General features: G+C 42.7%; 1 protein-coding gene across 11 annotated transcripts in view; it reads left to right on the forward strand.

The window, feature by feature from the left end:
• The window catches only part of LOC119210795 (pleckstrin homology domain-containing family A member 5), a 76,861-nt gene that overhangs the window by 15,302 nt on the left and 37,556 nt on the right, over positions 1 to 24,003 (forward strand). Inside the window, exon 1 of one of the 11 annotated variants that reach the window (XM_062560438.1) lies at positions 22,284 to 22,444. The exons of the other annotated variants lie outside the window; for them this stretch is intronic. The gene's annotated coding sequence lies outside the window, so the exon portion shown is untranslated. Of the gene's footprint in view, positions 1 to 22,283; positions 22,445 to 24,003 lie in introns of those variants that run through there. 11 annotated transcript variants of the gene reach the window in all.

A 24,003-nucleotide genomic window follows, 5' to 3' on the forward strand; every position in this document is an offset into this window, starting at 1 on the left:
GGACATATGCGTGGGTATCTCAAATATTGTGAAAAGGGACCCCTTCACTGATGACTTTACATAATATAGTAAATCTATCAGTAGGCAGTGAAACAATAGAATGAAGAGATGCAGAGAGAAAATCTAAACATTGTTCTCAGTATAAGTGAACTTCCTTATGTAAGATGGAAAATCTGCGGGCAACCAAACAACAGCGATGCAAGCTGTTGGTAGGCCAGAGGAGAGGATAAGGTTAGTGACAACATTTATGCAGGTCAAAAGGTCGACATGTGAACTGTTGGTGATCTGAAAAGAGGGTTAGGGCCACAACAGATATTAGCTGTTTTAACTTGTTCCTCAATTCATGCTCTTGAATTCGTGCTTTCTTCTCTAATAAAAGTAACTGTAATGACTTAAGCATTACTAAGTAAACTTATTTTCTGGTTGTGTGAAATTTGAAAGAAAAAAAGATGTGGGAAGTGTAGGATTAGATCTTGAATCATCACAGGGACTAAAAGTAGAAGACGCACAGAGAGCAGAGATGAGGAAAGAAGAGTAAGGGAGAAGATGATGAACACTGTTTTAGACAAAAAGTATGGGAGTAGTCATGTCATTTTTTTAAGGAGACAGGCGACAAAAATAAGAAAAGGGATGGGTAAGATTATGAAGTAGAGAGAGAACAGGAGAGGAAGGGAGAAAAGAGGAGTCACTTGAAGAGGACAAAGGAGAACACGCAGAAGAGCAGAGGGCAGAACTGGAGTCTAAAAAAGGGTTGTAGGGGTCATGAGAAAAATCAGGAGAGGGGAGAAGGAGCAGATACGAGAAGAGAAGATTTTATAAAGGGAAATGGATGGTTTTATGTCTGCATCAGGAGCAGCCTGTGGATATTAAACGTGGCTCTGAGCATGCGCCCTGCTCATGACCAGTCTCGCTGCCTACATCTGTTCACCCGTTGTTTGTATTGGCACACCCCCCCCCCGGAGCTGCTTCATTGTGCAGTGTTTCCCACACATACACCACGGATTCAACACCGGCCGCCACACAATGCGTTTGGTGTATTTTAACTGATTTTTATTTTTATTTTAACTGTAACTGATTAGCATGCACATTCACACGCCTAACAAAATGAATGAACTCTCGCCGGATACATTATTAGTGAGTTATTGCCTCCTATCTCCTCTCTGGCCTGTTAAATTGTAAACTGTACCAATGTGTGACAAACTGCAGCACTCAAGACATTAAATGTATCCTTTCAAGGTGGAGTTTGAGCTTATTATTGTAAAGCAAACTGATCCAACAATAAGTGAATATATCCCGTGAGTCATAGGACAATTCTGATTTATTCTGGCATTGTGTGTTCTAAGCCTCCCTAATGTGTGTTAACTGAAGCTTAAAATAATTTCTTACACATGTCCATTACAACTGTCCATTATAACAATCATTAGTAACATTTTACTTTTGTAGCAGGATGGTGAACATATCTCAATAATTAGGACTATATCGCCAACAAATAGATTTTAGTGATCCCCTGAAGATGAATTCTGATTCTTGTGGTTATCCCTAAACTTTAATTTGGTCACCATGGAGAAAAGCTATCTTTATGCTAATAAATATCAATCAAATCAAATACCAGCAACACACAGGATGACAGCTGAGATATACTATATGATGGTAAAATGCAACGCATCAGCGATTATAAATACTTAGACATATATTTACATTCAAACCTCTACATCACATGTATCAAACTCAAGGCCCGATGTGTGCTTAATTCATATATGTCAAATTCGTGGGCCAAATCCATTATTTTAAAATGATGGATTGTGGGGGGGCAAGCAAGGGAGTTCATGATGTTGATCTGTTGACAGAAAGCATAGCTGCGTCATGTGACTCCACTAATCAGCTGTTATGGTCCAGCTGTGTGAGACAGAGAGCAGTGTGAACTGGGTTCATTAACGAGCTGATCAAAGTATCAAAGGACAGAGAGCATAAAAGCCATTTATATAGAATTCACACCTCAAACAAAAGAGAAAAGAGTTCAGGGAGTGTAGCAGTGTACCTTCTGGTTTTTATTAGAAATATGTCGCCAGGTTTGTATTGGAGCCTATGGGGCTTGAGAACAGACTTTGTCTCACTCTCGGGCTCCTCAGGACAAAAGTAAATAACTGTGGGATGTCATACCCATATGAGTCCGACCAGCCCAAGCAGAGCATCGTTTTGATCCAAAAATGAAGCCTGAAAAGTAAATATTGTGGCTGTGAGGGCAAAATTGGCATATTTTCTTTACCGAAATCTGATGCATCCCTCACTCTAAATTTTGCAAAGCTGCCCTGTAGCTCACTATATACACAAACCCATGTAGAATTTTAGAATCATACTGAATTCATTTTTTTTATTTGTTAGTGGTGTATTGATGCAAATCTATCCGTTTATTTAATCACACTAAATAGTCACATTATGATCTTCCGGACCTTTGCTTAGAAACATTTTCTCTAACTGGACATCTTGCACTAGACACACCAGAATCAAGCCACACTCTGTAAACCCTCCACAAGTAGCCTGTTTAGCTCACACAGCCTCACTATCAAAGAGTAGAATAAATCCCTTCTCCATTGCTTCAGAAAGAGGGCTGTTGGACTACAGCTAATAGTTTGCTGGATGGTGACATCTGCATTTCCAAGGACTGAATTTGGAGTCATTGTGGATTAACAGGCTTTTAAGTTCTTTCAATTCTGTCAAACCTGCCCCATGACTGGTTTCCCCCGCCTGTAGTCTTTCACTCGCCTCACTGCTCCCTGTGTGTATATGCAGTCCATTAGAGCAGACATGTCTCCACATACTCCCAGCCTTACATGGAGAGAGATAGCCGGGCAGACAGGTAGACAGCAGCAACACTTGACCTCTGGCAGCTGCAGCAAGTTGGTGTTGTAGCAAGCAGCTCCCATAAGGTCTTGGATGTGTGAACTGCTAGCAATAAAAAGATGAATGCTTATTCAGCCATCCTTGGATGTATAAAGGTCAAAACCATAGGGGAAGAACATACGACTATTCTTTTGGCATGTAAATATGTAGCGCTGCAGCGAAAGCAGTTCCATTTTGAAGTCTGAATCTCGCATTGAGGCTTCTACATAGGAACAGATCAGTTACAGGTTCAAGGCATGAGCTGGGAATATTTAAATAAATAAATATAGCCCCAAAGTAAGCACTATCTCTGGCTCAGGTGCTCTTCCATAGGCCTGAGCTTTAAGGTGGGCCAGATATTCTGCTTTAGAAGATAAGCAGCTCCTGAGTTTTTGCTCAGTTTAAATTATATATATATATATATGTCACGGTTTGGTCTCTCTTCCTGTTTTAGTTTGAAGTTTCATGTTCCTTGTGGTCCTGGGTTAACTTCACTTCCTGCCTTGTCCTGTGATTGCCTGATTGATTCCACCTGTGTCCAATCACCTGCACCTCCCTAGTGTATTTAAGCCCTGTGTGCCAGTTGTCCTTTGTCGTGTCATTGTCTGATGTCAAGTTGTCGTTGGTGCACGGTTTTCCTCGGTTTTGGGTTTTTCTAGAATAAAGAGCACTTTGTCGGAAAACTCTGCGTTTGGGTCCTCCCTGCAGCCTGCACCAGCTTCCACCTCGTGACAATATATATATATATATATATATATGTATATATATATGTATATATATATATATATATATATATATATATATATATATATCTTAAAACTGGGTCGCAATGGCAGCTGGCCTAGTAGGTTCACCCTTGATGTCCGAGCTTCTTAACCAATCTCTAAGGCTGAGCCCGGCCACCCTACAAAGGAAGCCCCTTGTATCCTTGACCTTGTTCTGTCCCGATCCAAAGCTCGTGACCATAGGTGAGGTTGGACTCCTGCAGTAAAATATACATGAATATTAGAGTTAGGTCTCTAAACCGTGGAGGTCCACTCAACTATATCTAGGTGGTACTGCTCCAACTCCTGCACCAGTTCTGTCTCTCTCCCGCTAGCGATGTGACATTCCACGTATCAAGAGTCCATGCTGCCAGCAATTGGCTCGCCCGCCCCCCTGCCTGGCCCGCTGCCAGGTCTACACCTCACACGATCCTGATGCTTAACCCTGCGGGTGGTGAATCCACAGGGGGGGCTGCTCCATGTTTTTCCTTTAAGGTTTCTGTTTAGCTCTTCTAACGTCACTACCATCGTAGTCTCATGCCTTTAGATGAAGGTGACACAGCGTTAATCATGTTCTTATGCTGTTTAAGATTTTGACACCGAGTTAAATATATGCTATACCAAAAAAGCAAATTTCATCAACCTGATAATCAAGTGAGTGAACTGATAGCCTCCCCAGCATTTATTGCGCAATATATGTGAGTGAAAGAATTTGAGCCAATAAGAGGAGTAATCACCAAAAAAATACGACGATTGGCAAAAGGTGTATTTGAGGATTTTAAATGCATCTTGTTATGTATGAGTTTGACCTGCTCCAGTTTCACACTGATCAGTTTGTGTTAATACTAACATATGGTCTTCCTGTCTTTTCTCTCCCATTTCCATCTGATGTACAACTACAACTCACCTCCACACCAGGTAAGACAATGCGTTTAATGTGTCTACCACTTTACTGCTGTGATTTCTAGCAGGAGCTGGTTGTGTTTTTTACTATAATAGGTGTCTGCAAAGGTGCAAGCTGGATGCTGTTGGAGAAATAGTGGCTTTTCTTTGCAGTGCTGCTATTTGAAAATTGGTGTAAAGAAAAGTCACATTTATGTATGAGTGTGTAGCCGTACGCTGGGCTTCTCCAATGACGCTGTGTGTTGGAAGTTTGTGGTCTCAGCCTCGAAGTTAAGGATATTGACCAAAAAACTTGACTCAATCAAGTTCTAATGATATGAAAAACTGTTTGCACAGGTGTTTGCACCTTGGCACAGGTGTTTGACCGTGATTGAGGAAATGCATTTGAATGATTTATCCAGCACGGGCGGATTCAGAGTGTGTGTTTACGTTGTTAATCAACCTCTCAGTGAGAGGAGGAGTGAATTGTTACGGCTTGAAATGTTAAAAAAGGGGATGTGTTCCTTTGTTTTTCCCGTGCCAAGAGACCTTGGTAGGAAGATTTTATTTGAGGTGCGTAAGAGTTAGAAAGAACAGTGAATATCACATGCCCTCCTTTTGGATCCCTAATTATAGCTTTGAATGATGTCCTCCTTTCACGATACAGGTCACGCAAGTATTAGGAGAGAGATGGGAAGAATGAATATAGCAGCACACAAGAGTAAAGGAAGACAAACATGTCCTCCTTGTACAGGACGTTCGGACAACCGTGACCTCGGCACAAATAAGGTTGGGTACCGAGGACCGGTACCAATAAAGCACCGGTAACTACACGAGCGGTACCCACCGTACCGAAACGCAACGCAGAATTCGGTGCTTGATTTCAGTTCCAGAACTGGGGTGCTAGCGGTCTCGCCGGGGGAGGTCTTTCTATCTTATATCTTTCTGTAAGATGACTCTGTAGCAGTCAATGTGCTTTTTCAAATTTCTCAGGACTCGAGTTTTGCAGTGATCAATTCTTTGTTTAGTATTCTTCAGTTTTTCCGCTACCATTAAAACAGCCCCCCCTCCTCAGTTGAATATGTCTGTGTATGCGCACACATGGCAGACTGACTACTACTCCTCCCCCACCCCGTTTGCCAAGCCATTCGCCCGTCTACTTCTCCGAGACAAGGATGGAAAAGACAAGACAAGAAGGCAAAACACCAAACATTAGCTAGGACTGGGGCTGAACCCATTAGTTACCTTTTCTTTTACTGACCATAGATGGCCTTACCCTGGGGTTTCCTTAGAGATATTACTTTATCAGAAGAAAAAATTAACAAATTAAACATCATTATTCACTTGTCTTACTGTGGCTGGTGGTGTTAGTATCGTCTCTTGAGGAACAACTTGTCTTCTATTCCAAAAACATTCTGGAACCTCTAGATATTCTGCTTCACATGACCCTGAATTTACAACACTGTGGACAAAAGGGTGTGCATGTGTCGTCTGGGAGTGTCCTATCCTCATATAAACTCAATGATGTCAGTGTGGTGGCGGGCCACCGACTCTGATTCCGGGAAGGCCAGGTTGGGGCTGGACGATAGACCGTTCGCATACGGGCAACGGCTAAATGATGCAGCGACCAGGTGGCTACAGCCGAACGGGGCGGGAGGGGTGCAGGCCGTGGTGCAGAAGTTGGTGCTGGAACAATTCGTGGAGGGGCTTCCAGCCCGGACAGACCGGCGGAGCTTCCCGTGGAGACTCCCATCGGCTCCCGAGTTTCACTCCATGGTAGAGTTTCCACTCAAACAGTCTCGGGACGATACTCTACGCTCAGTCTACGACCAAGTGACCGGATAATGACCCGATTTTATTGGCCAGGCATCCGGGGGGCCACGCGCCGCTGGTGTGCGTCCTGCCCGGAGTGCCAGCGCCTCATGGACCGGGTGTTGCGTCCGCACGCCGCATTCGCGGCCGCCTACCTGGATGATGTTGTTATCCACAGCACCACCTGGGGCTGGCTGGGTATTACAGGCGGTTCATCCCCAGCTTCGCGGACCACACCAGCCCCTTGACCGACCTGACCCGGAAAGGTGCGTCAGATCCAGTCCAGTGGTCGGAGCAGTGCCAGCAGGCGGTCAAGCTCTGTGGGGAACCACTCCCAAAGATTCAGCCCAAGGACGCAAGTTCTTGTCTACAAGCCACACCCCATGTGAAAGGTCTAGAAAGATATTAAGTGACTGTGAAGAAAACCTAAAGCTAATACAAAAGGTTCCTGTCTGGTTAGGATCCAGTTGGAATTGTCTGGTTACAATAGCCCTAATGGAAGGAAAGAAGGAAGAGTTTCCCACCTGATTTTAACTTTTTTTCTTTAGAAGCAGAGATAGCATGCAACCCAGTCACTTACCTCTGCTCTTCACTCATGCAACTCAAACTGCCTTGAACAATGACACATCAAAAACCAACCATTGAAAATCAATTGTCTACTTTCACCTCCATATATGACCCTCTTGGCTTCATTACGCCATATATCCTCACAGGGAAGAGGATCCGACAGGAATTGTGTCGCCAAGGTACTGGCTGGAATGATTCCCTGATGTTGAAGCCACGATGGGAGAGCTGGCGTCAAGTTCGCCAACTGAGAAAAGTTAGGCATTACGTTACATAGCAGACAATTGTGGAGAAGTTGTGAAAACAGAGCCCCATCACAATACGCTCAATGCACTTATCTACGAGTCAGGAATCAAAGAGGAGATATTAACTGTAGTCTAGTGACTACTGGAGTCTAGACCTGGCCTGTGTTTCTCCCACATAGTTGACTACAATACCGAGGCTGGAATTAACTGCAAGTCACCATCAGTAACATGCTCATCGAAGAGCTTGGTTATATAGATGGTAAAGATGTATTATGTTTTTGGTTGGTAACTGCTCTGATGTAAACGCAGAGAAGGGTGCAAGACTGCAACTCTGCTGCCTGGTCGGAACTTTGTGTCATGGATTAGGTGGATATAAGAAAGTGGGTCAAATTTGTTGAAATGAGTTCCTAATTAGACCAGGCTCTCTCCAAAACGTCTTGCAGTGATCAACAAAGCCCACATCATTTACTGCCGTAATGATAACATGTGGCTATGCATGTCGTCACTAATGACGTCTGGAAAGGAATGCCAGAGAAAACTATGAGGTCTGACATTGTCTTTGTGTATGTACACGCCAACTCCACGTTAACTTTAGTGAACTCTGAGTGGTGTAATCGGGAGCCATTACCCCCCACGTGAATTAATACTGTATTTAAGTTCATCCTTAGCCAGCAGTTAAAGACTCAAAGGCCGCGGGGCCAGAGCAGATTATGTTCCCTGTGTGTGTGCTGCTCCCCCGTGCACAGAGATCCGTGGATAATTGTAAATGTAAAAACAAAACAGAGACTTTTTAAAATATAATATTCCAGCCCATGTTATGGTATCAGCTGTTTGTATTTAGCTTTGAGTTGCTCATTACACCTTCTGTTTATCACATGTGTCTACACTTCAAACCACTGCAGTTTCTGACCCTTTACTGACTCTTTGTATTGATGTCCATAATCCATGATTCTTTGATAAGATTGTCAGTTTTAGAATAAGCTCCCTCAGCAGTCAGATGCTGTAAGGATGGATTGTGTGTTTCCTGTTATCACAATCAAGTTTAGTGTGAGCTTTGGCTTTCTCGAGTGTTCTTCATTTTACAGCAGGAACATTGTGTGTCTGATTGTGTGTCTAAGTGTATTCCCACTGTTCTATCTATATGTTTTTCATTATGGAAACTCTTAATACTACCAATGAAATTCACATCCACATGCCCTGATCCAACCACAAACACACATAAAGTAATCTAACATTCTCCATGTTATTCTGCTGTTGTACTTTTCTTGCTTTATTCCTTCCTTCCAAGCTTCCTTTCCCTCGCTCTCATAGCCTTTTTTTCTCTCCAAGAGGTCATGTCTCTTCATGCATGATATTCTTCAACCTCAGCTTATAGCGTTCCTCTTCTGCTGAATGTGAAACAGACCGTTAAAACTGTGCATATTTATTGGGGCCTACAACATGCTTTGTTCTGTACACTGACATAGATGCAGTGTTTTCTATATGAAATGCTAATTTGGGTTGCCTGACTCCATACCTCCTGTACCAACAAGATTTTTTTTGCCAATGCAATTCTTAACCAACAACTCAAGCATTGTCACGTCACATATGTCTCTACTATGTGCATTCTGTGTAATTAATTATCTACACACTCCCATATTGTGTTTAGTATGTAAATGTCTTCTGGCCCTGAAGCTGACCTGAAAAAAGGTGCATGACCGGGTCCCCTGTGAGGTACTTTGTGAGGTGCTGCGAGGTGAGGGGTGCCTTCTTGCGGCCATCCAACTCCTGTACGCCCAAAGCGAGAGCAGTGGTTCTTGACAGTCAAAGAAGTTTCCGAAGGGGTTGGCCTTCGCCAGGGCAGCAAACATTTTTTACAGATTGACAGCGTATGGGTATTATGGGTATGCCATGCTCGGAGCAGAGGCCAAAAAGCTTGGACGGTTAAACAGATGGTACACAGACCCAGCAGCTCCCCCTTCTTCTCATGCAGATATCATCTATCCAGGGAGCAGTTGCTCCTGGGTGCGGGGAGATCTAGTGTTTCAAAACAGTGTCCTGAGTAGAGAAAATCTGCTCTCTATGCTAAATTATCTTCACAAGGGGTCACACATCACCTCTACTTATTGTTCTAAACCTGGAGATCATTAATAGCCATTCGTCATTTTGCTTCTTTTCAGATCAAACTTGTAGATTTGAGTTAACATTGTATAAAAATGAAAAAACTTGAAGAAGTGAGATGACATCGAACATACTTATTTTCTCAGTCAGACATGCAGAGTGGTTCAGTAGTGTCATCTTGTTCTTGGGGAATACACTTTTCACTGTCCTTCTAGGAGTGAGATGAAGATGGGAGCATTTTGTTGAATGTGACCGTGAAATCTGGTTGAGCGTAAAGACAGGACAGTTTGTTTCCTTTATTATCTCTTTCCTCAGGATATGCATAGCTGTGTGTCATGAGTGTGACTCTGTTGGCAGAGCGTGTCTACTAAGAGTTAAAAGGACAGATCATGATTCTACTTTCAGGGTCAGATGTTCATTTATTGATATATTTTGGAACTCTTAAAAACAAAAGGTTGTTTGTACTCTGTATAGACGTGTAGCGGTGGTGTTAGTTCGTGGCCACAAGAGGGAGACAAACCACTACAGCTCCTCGGTGTGAGTGCTGCTGCAAGGCCTGACGTTCAGAATCACAGGTCCTCAGGTCCCCACAGGTTTTCTTGAAAGCTCTTTAACACTTCATCGGTGTCATCATTCACCCATTCACACCCATCCATACATTGGTGAAAGGAGACACCATGCTAGGTATCACTTCCCCATTAAGACTATCCGATCATTCATACACCGCAGGCATAGCTATGGGAATTGTCATCAACAAGGACTAGTGAAGCCAGTTCTACTGTTCCACAATCTCCCCAACCACTGAGATAGCTCTGGAGGTTTGTCAAACTATAGAGGGTGGAGCCCAGGTACAACTGAACATAATGTAAATTCAATATTTTCAAATAAATCTAAATGTCTAGCTGTAGATGGTTCAGACAAAACTGCTCAGTACTAAGCTGGGCTTGTCTTACTCAGCATCTCTGAGTAACCTGTTCAATTTGAAATTTACAATTTACATCTACAGTATAAAGTAGAAGACTCCAGGCTAAGGGGGTATGGAATAAAATTAAAATTAAGAGATGAAAAAAAGAAGGTGCAGAGGCAAAAGTATCCTGGTTGGAATTACAACATGTCCTCATTCAACATCCTCTGTCCCGGGAATCCTCATGTGGGCAGAAGAAAAACTTCCCCTTAAAAAAGACATTCAATATGGAAAAACAGAAGAAACCCTTGTGTGGGCACTAGAGGAGGATCCCTCTACCAGGATGAGGGGAATAGATACCATGTTTACAGAATAAACACCAGAAAAGATGTACATACAGAGTACATCAGAAATGATTGATATAATGAGAGTAGCAAGCTTTTGGGTGTGTTATTAGGGTTGTTAGTAATGATGTAATCATAATAGAACTCCTAGAAATCTGTGATGGTATTTGATTTGGTCTGAGCTTCACCATTTTCAGTACAAGGTGCACTACAATGGAACTCCATCCCAGTGACCATAAGAGAAACATACAGTACATTTAAAAGCTCATTTAAAGAAATGGTTGGTTCGTGCACTAGAATGTACCTGCCCTTCTATCTATGTTGAACTTCCCTCGATTTGTATGTCGTCACCTGTCTGCTGGGGACATATAGTGGCTCTTACATATTAAAGTTAGGTCACAGTGTGTGCGTCTTTGATGTTTATGGATTGTCTCAGATTTGAAAGCGCTGAGGAGAGGTTGGATAATTGAAGAGATGGACAGGGGAGTCAATTTGCTGTGACATTTTGTCTTTTCTTCACTCTTCACTCACCCATCGCTGGAGCAAATGCCATTTTCTTTTTTTTTCATGTCTCACTCTGTATCTGCTTCTCTTCTATGCTTCCTCTGTCTGTGTGTGTGTGTGTGTACAGATATATGATGTGTGGAGATGGGTAACCATGACAACAACAGCCTAGTTGTGGCAGCCACAGCACAGTGCCCTCTGTTTTCCCCCCCGTTCTCTCAACAGAGACCGCACACGTATGGTTTCCTATTAGAATCCTTTGCATTTCCACCTGTAAACTGTCCACCCTTCATTGAGTCCGTCTACCACCATGCCAGCATAAACTGCTAGCCCTCATCTCCATAGTCTGACTTATTTCAAAGATTATTAACAGCAGGCTGAGAAGCAGTGACCCTCCCTCCCAACAATGATGTATTAGTGTACGGATGATCGCTGCAGAGTTTTTCTACATCGCTGCAGCAAGACACACTGAACCTCTTGCCTTTAAGACAACCAGGAGGTATACAGTTATTCTAATGATGCGTTCGTACCAAAAGCAAAGCACATTTTTAATTCCACTCTTTCGGCTCTGTACCTGTTGTAGAGATTTCACAAACGTCGGACCTGCAAATGGCGTGGTGTTCATGACGTCATTCGTTGCAGGTTAATGAAAAGTAACCTGAGAGAAAGTAATAGTTTATTTAAATGACAGCAAACACCAATACCAACAAAAGGTTATCCATAAAAACAATGCTACCAAAATAAAGAAAAAAAAAACAGTACCAGTGGGTTCCAATCCCAGCCTGGACTTTGGTTTTCTCCCACCTCGGACCTGGTTGGGGCCTCCCTCAGGAGCTGGATCTGGGGCACAAACCAGAAAGATTAAAAAACTGTTGAATAAAAACCAGCTCACTGGATTGTTCAGAGCCGGACTCTGACACAGAAAGGACAAGCATGCTGACAGCAGCTCCATTATGTGCAGCTATTATACCCTGTCTGTTGGGTGAACCAGGAAGTAGGACGTACCAAAATCTGTCTGAACCTTAAGTAGCTCTGGAGGGGCATTTCCTCACGTTAGCTGATGTGGCTAGCTTTGTTGTTAGTCATAGCATTCCAGCTACATTAATATGTTCAAGAGCTGAAAAATTATATTTCTTATAATTCATTCATTACAGTTCTTCCTTTAGCACTTCTTCTGTGCTCCATTAAATCACTAGGATGGCATGTGCCGTCATGGCAGCCAGCGAGGCCTGCGGCGGTAGAGGCATCATAGGGGCAACTCTATTCAAACATGCCATCTCTTGGGGAGTTGCAGCATCCCTCAGCCTCATCTAGAAAGCAGCTACAAATTGACCCAGTTAGTCAAAGTGTGTGTGTGTGTGTGTGTGTGTGTGTGTGTGCGTGTGGCAGAGAGAGAAAAAGAGAGGTACAAGCAGAGTAGACCAACAGTAGTCCTTCACTTCCTGGTTTAACACAGACAGAGAGCTACGGAAGGCGACGACATGTCTCCTCTTGGTCCGGTGTTCCCAGTGCACACAAAACTTAAACAAGCTGTGTGTGGTTCCTTTGATACCAATCAAATGTTCTAGTCTCTGCAATAGGATGCATTGATGAATGGTGTCAAACGCGGCCCTAAGGTCCAACAAGACAAGAACCGAGGCGAGTCAATATCAGTCAATCCGCCTGTCTCTTTGTCTATCCATCCGTCTTGTCTATCAGTCTATATGTCTATCAGTATATTCCTCTGTCATTCATCTGTCTGACTATCCGTCTGTTGGTCCGTCCCCCTCCCATCACCACACTAAGTTGGAGTGTAGAATATTGTTGCCGAAAGCTTGCTCAACAAAGCTGCTGTTGACAGATTCCCTATTGTATCAGTGATAGAAGGAATATTCATGCTTGGTCCAGCATCATGTCCACCTCCTCCCCCTGAGGGCTTATCTATCTACAGCGGGTGAAATAAGTATTGAACACGTAACCATTTTTCTCAGTAAATATATTTCCAAAGGAGGATGAACAAAAGATTTTTGAATCTTAATTGATTTGACGTAAAACCTGATACTCTGTCTAAAACTAAGGGTGAAGCACAATCTATATAAAAATCAACATGACTCATATTCAAATATTCTGCACAATCTTTACATTTGTTACTGTTAAACCTTTTCTGTTGCAAAAAGCTAACATGGCGACAACCAAATTGCTAAAGTTGATGCTTGAAAATAAGTGTAATGGAATGTAAATATTTGACAATACATAGGCTAAGATGACATGGTGTAGCGAGGAAGGCTACCATCTCAGAGGGTATTATCCCGTACCAATGACATGATGTACATGGACATTTATACACAATGGAGCTCAACATGTTAACGCATTCATTTAGAGAAAGAAGATGCACTGTCAACCTTCGTTAACCTACCGGAGGATGGAAAAACCATGTGTTACTTTACATTACACGCCGCGTGGCGGCCATTACCATGTGCGTTCTTGTGTTTTGTGCCTACCTTCAAAGGGCGGTTTGCTGCACTTGCGACTGGCTGCATCATGTGACAGGGACGAGGTGAAAAACAGCATCAAGGCTGAGCTTTTCACTCATGTAGAAATGACTTTCCATTCCCCTGGGAGAGACGTACAGTGCTTCACAAATACCAGTTTGAGTGCTCCACTTTTTTACTCGAGCAACGGCACACACATGCTTGGTTAGCTCCATCATCAGGGCATATGCATGGATGCTGAGGACAGAGTACAGGATGAGTTTGGCCAGGATTCTCCTGTCTTAAGATCTGGAAGAGGCTTCCTTGTTTTAACCTGGAAACAATGTTGAATTTGTGAATGTATCAAAGTATTAAGTATTAATGATTTCTATTGACGTCCATAAGAAGTACCATAAGTTTCACAACATCCAAGTCAAAAGCATGATTTTAACTTTCGGGGACATGGTGACACATAAAGGAAAAGAGAAGAAGAGTAGATGCTGACTTTGAAGTTAAATATGAAGTATTTTTGTCTAGGCTGACAGCACGACTACATCGTCATTGGTGGAGTCGTTTTAGGCTCTTTATGTATACTGAGAACAGAAGGTGGGTCTGTGATTATGTTTATAGTTTGTCATGTTGAGCAGTAGAACTAGAAGCATGAATGGAAATGATAAATAGTCTGTACTTGTATCTCTCATCTCTTCTTCTTCTTCGTCTTCTGATCACGCAAAGCACTTCATCACTACATGTCATCATTCACCCATTCACACAAGAACTACCAGCAAAGTACCACACGCCGATTACTAATCAACATCCATACACTTCTTGCTCAAGGACACATGAAAATGCAATTTTCAGAGCCGGTCTGATTGGGGGAAAATTGTGCTCTCCACTGAGCCACAGTCACCCTCTGTGAATATGCACATTTATTTAATTAATTTAAATTTAATTCAATTTATATTTATGTAAATCTGTCGCAAGATCCTGTCAATGGATGTGAGATTACCTTCATCAACAGTTTCTATATTTATGCTTATTGCAGGTGCATCATTTCTTATTGTGTATGTGGTGTGCTCCGGCAATTCTGCACAACATGATGCATCTAGTTGAGTAGAGCTGCACCAAACGTTCTAGTGTTTGAATTGTGTCAGAAGTTGCAGTGAGCTTCAGGGGCAAAGCTTAAACGGAAAGTTGGCCATAAACTATATTTCAATCCGGAGAGACTTGTTGAAGTTTAAACACTGCTTTATTATAACATGCATAAATATTGATATTGCAATGTGTTTGGGGCTTGGACTCCATGCTGCCGTAGGATAGAACAGGGGCGAGATGAAGCATATCCCCCCCTTTTGGAGTCCAAACACTGGTGGTGGTGATGGTGGTGGTAGAGAACAAGTTGCTCCAATTTCCTGATGTGCCAGGTTCTGCTGTAGAGGTGTCAGGGGTGGTGGCGGGTCGCCTTTTTTGGTGCGCGCTGCAATGACAGCTGACAGCAAAGAGAGAACAGTCTTTTACTGTTGCCGGCACTGATGCAGATGGTTTACGGTAATGTCACCCACGTCTGGTTGGCTGGTACTACCAGACCCCGCCCCTAATCAGCTGGCCGTGCACCCCCAGGGGGAGAGAGGAAGCCTCCCGTGAACGGCCCAGCCCGTCCAGTCTTCCTGACTGAATTTTCGCCTAAGCTTCATTTGTGGAAGAATCTCCAGAGCACTAGAAAAGACACATACAAAACTGGTGGTGCATGGAGTAGCGCGGTGAGCTGGGAGCCGCAAGGTTGGCCCCATGCGCCACGTCGAAGTGTCCCTGACCAAGACACCTAACCCCTAATTGCTCCCCAGACTAAATGTAAGCCATGGGTTGTAATGCAATGTAAGTCACTTTGGATAAAAGCGTCAGCTAAATGACATGTAATGTAACTCCTGATATGAGCGTATGAATGGATGTGAATGGGTGATTTATGTAGTGTTCAAGAGCTTTATGTGGTAAGAATACTAGAAAAGTACAGTTAGATTCACATTTATCTGATATTTGATCTAAAAAGTATTGCTTGTAAATATGTGCAGTACTATCCTGTGAAGCAAATGTATTAGTCCCGTATTCCTTTAAATAGAGTTTGGCTAGAATACACACAAGGAGAGCAAGGACTGTCATTTTAGACATTTACATTTTTTCAAGTATCCTGTTGAGCTTGTTGAGATGGGAGGTGTTTGGATTTCCTCAGCGCACCTAAACGTGTCATGTGCCTGAATTTCTGCCTCAGATGCTCTCTGCGTGGGTAGGAGGCGCGTTATAAAATACTGCTGCCTCGGCTTCGACACACCCCTCCTGGGATGCTAGAGCGGAGCTAGATATGTGGGGCATGCTGGGAAATTCTCACTCGCAAACAAACTTGCAAATAAACGGAAGTCCAAAGTGGAGAGGAGAAGAAAACAACAATACAGGAGGGAGGAGATAAAGAACAGCTCATTTGTAGCTCAGGTGTAAAGGTAGCAAAATTACAAAATAGTTTTCTTTGGGTCAACTGTCACAAATACAAAACCATTGATGATAACAATAACCATCACAACAATTGGGGCTCTGCTCTGCAACGAGGGGGAGGAGAAGTGAAAAGACATAAGATTGTCACAAGATAGAGACATCCTCTCCATTAGAGGTCACTGATGTTTAATCATTGTCTGCTGGTTACTGATGTATTACATGAAGAGCCATGTCTTGTCCAGGCTTATATTTGACACTTTTATTCCTGATTTCCCGTGTCCACTGTATGGTTAGTATGCTTTGGATAGTTTGTTTTGGTTCTTCTCTATTATCAGTGTTACTACAGTAGTACAGGCAGGATTAGCAGCACATTAGTAAATGTTTAAGTACTATTGTAGACGTAAAACCTATTTTACATCCCCAAAAAGGCCCAGCGGCACACATGATTTTTATATGAAACAACAAAAAGCCTTCCTGTGTTTTCACTTTTTAATTATTTAAATATAGAACGCCGCTACAGTGCCACGTGGAGTCAGTAGTTTCAGTGGTGGAGGAGAGTGCATCCGTGGAAGGTGTGTGTGTGCGTCTGTATGTGTGTGTTTAGTGTTGTATTGTGTCGGAACAAACAATATATTCTTACAACTAGCAAATAGCATGCCGTCCCCCAGCCTGTGCCTTTGGCAAATGGTTGAACAACCCTCTCAGCCTTTTGAGGCTCCATGATTTTGTCAGCCTACCAGAGGGAAACCCCTTGTTAGGCTCGTGTCAAGAGTTCCAAGTTCAAAAATTAAAAAACCAAATTCAAAGAATCCAAAATGTCGAGGGGAGGAAAAACATAGACGAGGCGCAAGATTATGCTCAGGATGTCACGGTTTGGTCTCTTTCCCTGTTTTAGTTTGAAGTTTCATGTTCCTTGTGGTCCTGGGTTAACTTCACTTCCTGCCTTGTCCCGTGATTGCCTGAGTGTTTCCACCTGTGTCCAATCACCTGCACCTCCCTCGTGTATTTAAGCCCCGTGTGCCTGTTGTCCCCTGTCGCGTCATTGTCTTTTGTCACTCATCGTTGGTGCACGTTCCTCTGGCTTTTGTTTGGTGAATAAAGAGCACCTTCGGTAAACGTGAATCCTGCGTTTGAGTCCTGCCTTCTTCGACCTGCACCAGCCCGATCCTGACACAGGACTTGACAACTACCAGCTGGTACAAAGCACAACATGTGCCTCGCCAGGCGCGTCAGCAGAAGGACCATAAGAGGGTTTAAGCAAGTTGACATGGAATCATTTCACATTGCGACCTGGAGTTGAAATCAATAGTTCTTGTCCGAGATGCTTTTAACCACTGTATGCAGACCAGAATACGGAAGGCTTAACTCACCAAGGGGCAAAGCGCCAACACCTGATCTCCGGCACTAAACTCCCGAATGGCAGCCCGTTGATCATATTACGTCTTCATTTTAGTCTGTGACACAGCCGACAATTGTTTTGCCAGCTCCCTTGAAAAATAAAGTCCATGCTTAAACCCATTTACTTAATCAGGGTTGGTGGGCGGATACGACTCCTTCCAACCATCCTTATACACAGACAGCAGACCTTGGAACGTATGGCCAAACAACAAGGTCATTTGGGTTAAATCCTGTACTTTCCGGTACTACCTCACAGGAGCCCCTCTTCCCAGGCTCCATCTAGTTCTGTATCGTATGAGCGCAAAAGAGAGTTGAATGTTTGGTGAAGACGCTCCAACGCGCCTTGGCTGTGCGTGATTGGCTGAAGACGGGTTATTATCTAATACCCAACAGTTTCAACACCTCTGCCAAACACACTTAAATTGTGTCAGGGCCTTAACTACGGATCTTGCAGTTAACATTCGCAATGCATAAGCCGCCGGGTACCTGGTGCTTTTAAACATAACTGTTTTCCGTACCCCCAAATGTCCTGACCCACCAAGTGACCACCTGAAAAAGGGGGTCTCCGACAAAATCATCCCCATGAGGCACCCACTTCCATGGCAAAATATCATTCTGAACAAGGTAGCCCCTGGAGACATGCTTCACTTCATCGTCTGACAGCACTGGATCAACTCTCTGTTGATCCAGTGCTGTCAGACGAAAAGAGAGTGCTGTCAGAAGAAAAGAGAAAAACAGGTAAATGCAGTACCTTGTCCTCCACATACCTAATAACCCCCTTTTGACTCAGCACGACCACACATGCAAGGAAAACTCCAGGAAAAAGCACAGCACTCTCATCAGGCTGTGCTGACACCAACGGAGAGGGTGTGACAAACGGAGGAGGAGGCATATTTGCCAAAACACGCAACTACTATCCAAGACATTGCCCAAAATGATGTCAACCCCTTCCACTGGTAATGCTGGTCTCACCCCAACAGACGCTTTGCCCTGCACCAAGGCAGTCTAGATTCAGCATATGCACCGAGACAGGCAAGACCCTCAACCCCAGTCCTAGCATCAGAATTCTATCCCTGAATCAGTCTCATCCAAAAACTGAAAATTTGAGTGTTTACTCTCAGACCAGCTCACATAATCCCAAGAAAAACATCACAATGCAGCCGTGGCTCCTCTTCACAGTTGCCAAGCAACAGAAAGGAAGTGCCAGAGCTTGTTGGTTTTTCACACAGCTGTGAAAATGTATGTGGCTACAGTGAAGTCATTGGCTCCTAATTAGCCATCAGCATTTACAGACACACACTGTATGTGTCAGAACAGTTTCTTATTCGGCATGAATTAATTTGTAAATGGGACAAAGATGATCAATGTCTTTTAAAGGGGCGCGCCGTTCAGGTAAAGGTGATCAATTTCTCAACCATGCAAAACCAAATTCCTGCAGGGTGATTGGATTTGTGAGCGTACGGGCAGGTAAACAAATGAGTCTTCACCCCTGTGTCTGTCCACAGCTAATCTCTCAGTTTGCTGCAGCAAACTGCATCATATTCTTGTTGCCCAGTTACAGCTGCACAATCAAGGACCTCTTTAATGCAGAGTGGCAGTGACTCACTCTTTCTCAGAACATCTCTATCATTACCTGTTTATTAACTGACATTGAATGCCTGCAGACTTCTCTCTCACACTTGTTTGTAATCTGTGTTTGGCAAACAGCTAAAAAAAACACTCGTAGACCCTCTTTTTTATAGACACTGTATATAGAGGCGACCTAGGTTTTCCAATGTAGTTGCTTTACTAAAGGCAATTCCACTTGACAATTCCACCAATGCTGCTGCTGAAATGTATGCGAATTCCGCTATCCGATAACCCGTAATACAGCTGCATTCAATGTGATACTTCGTACCAAAATAAAGTTACTTGCATTGAAGGTTGCATGATAAAATTGCCTTTATTTGACTCGGAAAACACACTTGTTCACAGTTAGACCTAGTCAAGAGGGAGTCGAATGGTAGCATACAACAGACACATTAGTGTCAGAATAGACCATGATAGATTTGCAGTCATCACAATACGACAGATTGCAGAAAGCAATGAATAGCAGTTATCTAGAAGAAAACAAATGAACAAACAATGAATAAGTAGATTATGTCATCAGGAGGCTGTCTTGCGATCAGAATCAGGCAGAATCAGGCAGGAGTGTAATGTAGGCTGACTGTTGAGCATTGTATGGCTGAAAAGCTTGTGATGATGCAAGGATGATGTCAGGGGGGGGGGGGGGGGGGGCGTTAACTATTTACTCATTACTAATTACGAGATAAAAACACATTTTTTGTTTATAATAAGGGTTAATAATGAGTATCATTTACAATGCACAGACTATTACACAAGTACAAGCTTCTCCTCCATAGTTCACAGTATTACACGTATCTTTATACGCACACAAGGAATAGCGCTTTGGATTTGTTATGTTACAGATATGAATACTGGCACCAAAGGGCTCCAAGTCTGGGAAGCCTCAGAGTGTAGTCACAATACATTTTTCATTAGATTTAAGCGCCTTTTATGGACACCTCTGTCTGGTTTCTGTTGTTAACGACTAGGACCTAAGTCAGTTAACAACTCGAGACAATTTTATGCATGCAGCTGTGTTTGTGCATGAGTAGTTCAGAGATGAGGAGAGAGGTGTCTCTTCTGCTCAGATAGTGAACTATGATTAGCTTTAGACATTGCCTTATAAAACATTACGACATAATTCTATTTTTCCATTACACAGTTTACAGAGTTTTTCTTGAAGGCTGAGCCATCAAATCATGACGTGCAGGTCTACAGGTCTCATCATAGTCTTGCCAAGTCGTTCATGGTTCATGTTGTTTTCTTTTGTACGGTCTTTGTTTTTTCCCTCCTTCCCCTTTTTTTGGGTGGAGTGGCGTTTGAGTTTGATTTTTGACTTTTTGACTATTAAAGTCCTTTAATTTTCGTGCAACTCCGCGTCTGAGTCCTCCCTCCTTGCCCACGCACCCCCCGTGTTGACAGCGGCGCCATCTTGGATGGGATCCTGGAGACCTGCCAAGAGAGAGTTATATCCTCACATTCTCCTAACTCGCTATAAGGAGCATGTTAAAATAGTTTAAGATTTTCACTGGTGGGGTTGAGTCTGCTTAAAAACCCAATCTAACTCAGTCATTAATGAGTCTGATGGAAGTAAGCTTGACCTGGCCTACTTGGTATTTGTATTGTGTTGGGTCTGAAACAAGTCTAGAATTGCTCCCCAAATAAATGCTGCTTATAGCAAGTCAGGGGAATGTGAGGATATAACCGTTCTCAAAGTTTCATCTGATGTTTCTTTAAGCAAACTTAAAAGCTGTGTGAACATAATAAAAGCTGTGTGAAGTGACTTGTTGGAGCATTTTGCGCTTCCAACAAGTCACTTCAAAGAATGGAAATGTTTAGCCTTCAGTCTCTTTGATCCATCAATTTGTGTAGAAGCAGTGGGTTACTTCTTTCTTGTTGAAATACTTTAGCTCGGAGCATGGATGGATGGATGATGGATACATTCTTTAAGTTCTAAATGCTTCACCCGTACAAAAACTGTTCTAGAAAGAGCTGAGTGACAGACAAAAAAAATGCTTTAGATATTTGGAAAAAACACTTTTGAATGTAATTGTAAATACTTCATTGACCCACAGTTGCTTTTAAAATAAGTGATTCGTATAAAAGTAAGTGTTTATTTTATTACCTATAGGAACAGTTTGATATAGTTCTCTACTCCAACTTTAACCTGCAGAAGGAAGGGAAGGAAACATTGTGGTGCCTCTCCAGTTGACACTTGCCGGTCTTACTTTCACTTCAAAAGATTTCACGCTGCCTCGTGGAGAATTGATTGCTGCGCAGTCTGAATTTTCACAGAGAAACTGAAAGAACCACGTCGACCGCTACAGAGTCATCTCACAGAAGGAGCCTTGTGCTTTTTTTTAAAGTTTACTGTACTGTTATAACATGTTATTGTGTTAATTACAAGCTCCGTCAGTGCTGTGTAGACATTGTCGTTCTGTTCCATGATTGTTTAGATTTGTTTGAATCAGCCACTACGAGTGAGGACAGGAACTGTGACTCTGTTCAGTTAAAACCCCTGAGCCGACACACACAGGCTTTTCTATCCATTTCAGGCTTTCGTGGTGTGTAAAGGTGGCCTCTGTCCTTCTCTAAGAGTCGTTTTTATAGTTTTGCTAGGAGTTATCATAGCTGAAACTAGGGCAGCCATTTTGGTAGGTTTTACTCATTCTCATGTGGTCCCATACAAGAGTACATTTGCCATTTTGGTAGCTTTCTAGTTTCTACCCCTACACAGACACACATTGTTGTTTTTTGATGGTTGGCTTGGAATTGTACACCATTTGTTGTTCATTTTACATGATCAGTATTTTTGGATTTGAATAAAATCTGTTATATTTTGAAAAGCAGTTGTTTGTGATGACTTTGTGCATTGTGATAATCTCGAACCTTTACTGTTCATCATCAATGTGGCTTTTTACTTTGACTATTGACGTACTCCGGGAACAGCAACTATGAGAATTGATTTCTAGTTGGGTCATTGGTCCCTGATCTTTGGGTGTTTCCCAATTATTATTATTTGTGAATAATCGTATTAACATTGAAAATGTTACTGATTTAAATGAATTTGTTTTCATGCTTGCCCCTACCAAATCCCAACACTCTGTTTTTCATGGAATCCGTTGTTAGTATCAGCTAGCAGGTGGTAAAGCAATGCAACAACAGATGAATTATATTAATAAGGAAACCCTGTGTGTTTCCCATGAGGGCTGTGGACGTTGCTGACGGGACATGCTTGGTCCTACCGCCTTCATCGGGCAGCTTTGTTCGGGTTTTGTTCTTGCAGGAATCCACTACATGTTGACACATCTGTCTGATAACACCATCACAATGGTGATGTAGGCAGAGCAGGAGAGAGACAGCGAGGGAGGAAGGGGGGGGCTCTTTAGCAGCGTTCGCACAACCAGAGCTCGCTTCACCCGGAGCAAAGCCCATGGAAGCGGCAGCCGTGTCCCTCCCGCTTCTCCTACTCTGCCTGCCTCCTTAGCCCCTGCTAGATTTCCCTCTGGTGAGTACGTGAGCTGTGGACTTTAACGTGGTTGTGTGGAGTATGAATAGTCTCCTGGAATGCAGAGACGTGCCGTTCGCGATGACGATTCGCCTTACAGTGAGGCATTTACTGAGAGAGGTTATTCATGGGCAGTGTAGGTTGTGATGCCAGATTCACACACGCTGTTGCCAAGGCTATCTTTCAAAATAGGAGCAAAACGAAATGAGCCGTTTCCCTTTAGCTCTGAGCTGTCAGTGTTTCAGCTGGGTGATTCAGAGGTGCCATTTCCCCAGCAGCTCCTGCCATCACTGCTGGATGCTTGTGTTTATAAAAAAGCAATCAATGAAAAGAACAAACCAGATCCAGATGCCTAGTGATTTTGGAAGCACTGCCATGCTTTACCATCTGATCAATATCGGTTGTAACCAATAATTAGTTTTAGGTTACAGTTATTTAATTTGTTTGTGAAGGCAAACTGTGCAACTACAACAGTTTCTTTCTAGTAAGTGTAAAGAATTACAAGACAGTCTTCAATTCTATTATCTTGTTAGTTAAAGAAAAATCTATTACCTATAGTCACAATGTGTGTTCTATCTAAAAGAAGTGGATTTTGTATTTCCGTAACTGTTGGAATTAGACATATGTCGAATTATTATATTATGAAATATCTGTTAGCATATTAGCATCATTTTGTGTTCGAAGTCTGTTAAACAAAACATTTGTGTTTTCTATCTATTAGATAAGCTGTTGGGTTTGTCTAACTCAGATTGATAGGAGAATAGGTGTGCCTTTCTCCCTATACACACACACACAATCCACCTGGTTACCATAGCCTCAGTTCTTCAGCATTAGCAACTATTTTAACAGGCACATCAGATAGCCACAGCTTGAGATCAACCGTGTGGACGGCTCTGCCATAGTCCTAATGGCTGTGAGGACAGAGAGTGAAGGATGCAGAAGTTGAGCTGATGGATAGTGTGGAAGATTTGCCCATTAAATATTCACAGCCAGAGAAAAGGCCTTTCCATCATAGCAACCTAATAATGTTCTGTTTCTGTTGTGCCTCTGTGAAGCTGGCCCTGAAGACAGTTCAGGTTCTGAAAAAAATAGGGATGGGAACTAACTTGAAGTGAAACATGAAATATAATACTTGTTTTGCAGCAGTTCTTCAGTGTATATGCTAAAATAATGTGGTTTCAGTATTTTCAACATATCCCATACACAATGATAAATCATTCTTAAAACAAGGATCAATAAATGCACAGGATGATTGGTAGTTGGAGTCTTTGAAAAAATGCATGAGATGCCCTTCTTTTCCATAAAGGTATGTGAAAATACTGCAATTTGTCCCTCAAATACATCATACATGTTAAAAACATGTAAGTGTGATTATGTGCCCTTTTTAAGCTGGTTTAAGTGCTTTTTACTAAAGCTTTGACTTCACTTATGAGTGTGCAACGCATCATATGCTCTGAGTGATAGATAGTTAATGGCTGGTCAGCAATTCCTTCATTGAAGTTATGCTTAAGGCAACCGCTTAGAGTTTGAAAGAGAAAAATGAGTGGGTTTTGTTGGGC

This window comes from Pungitius pungitius, chromosome 2 (genome assembly GCF_949316345.1).
Source record: "Pungitius pungitius chromosome 2, fPunPun2.1, whole genome shotgun sequence".
In the NCBI taxonomy this organism is placed as follows: Eukaryota; Metazoa; Chordata; class Actinopteri; order Perciformes; family Gasterosteidae; genus Pungitius; species Pungitius pungitius.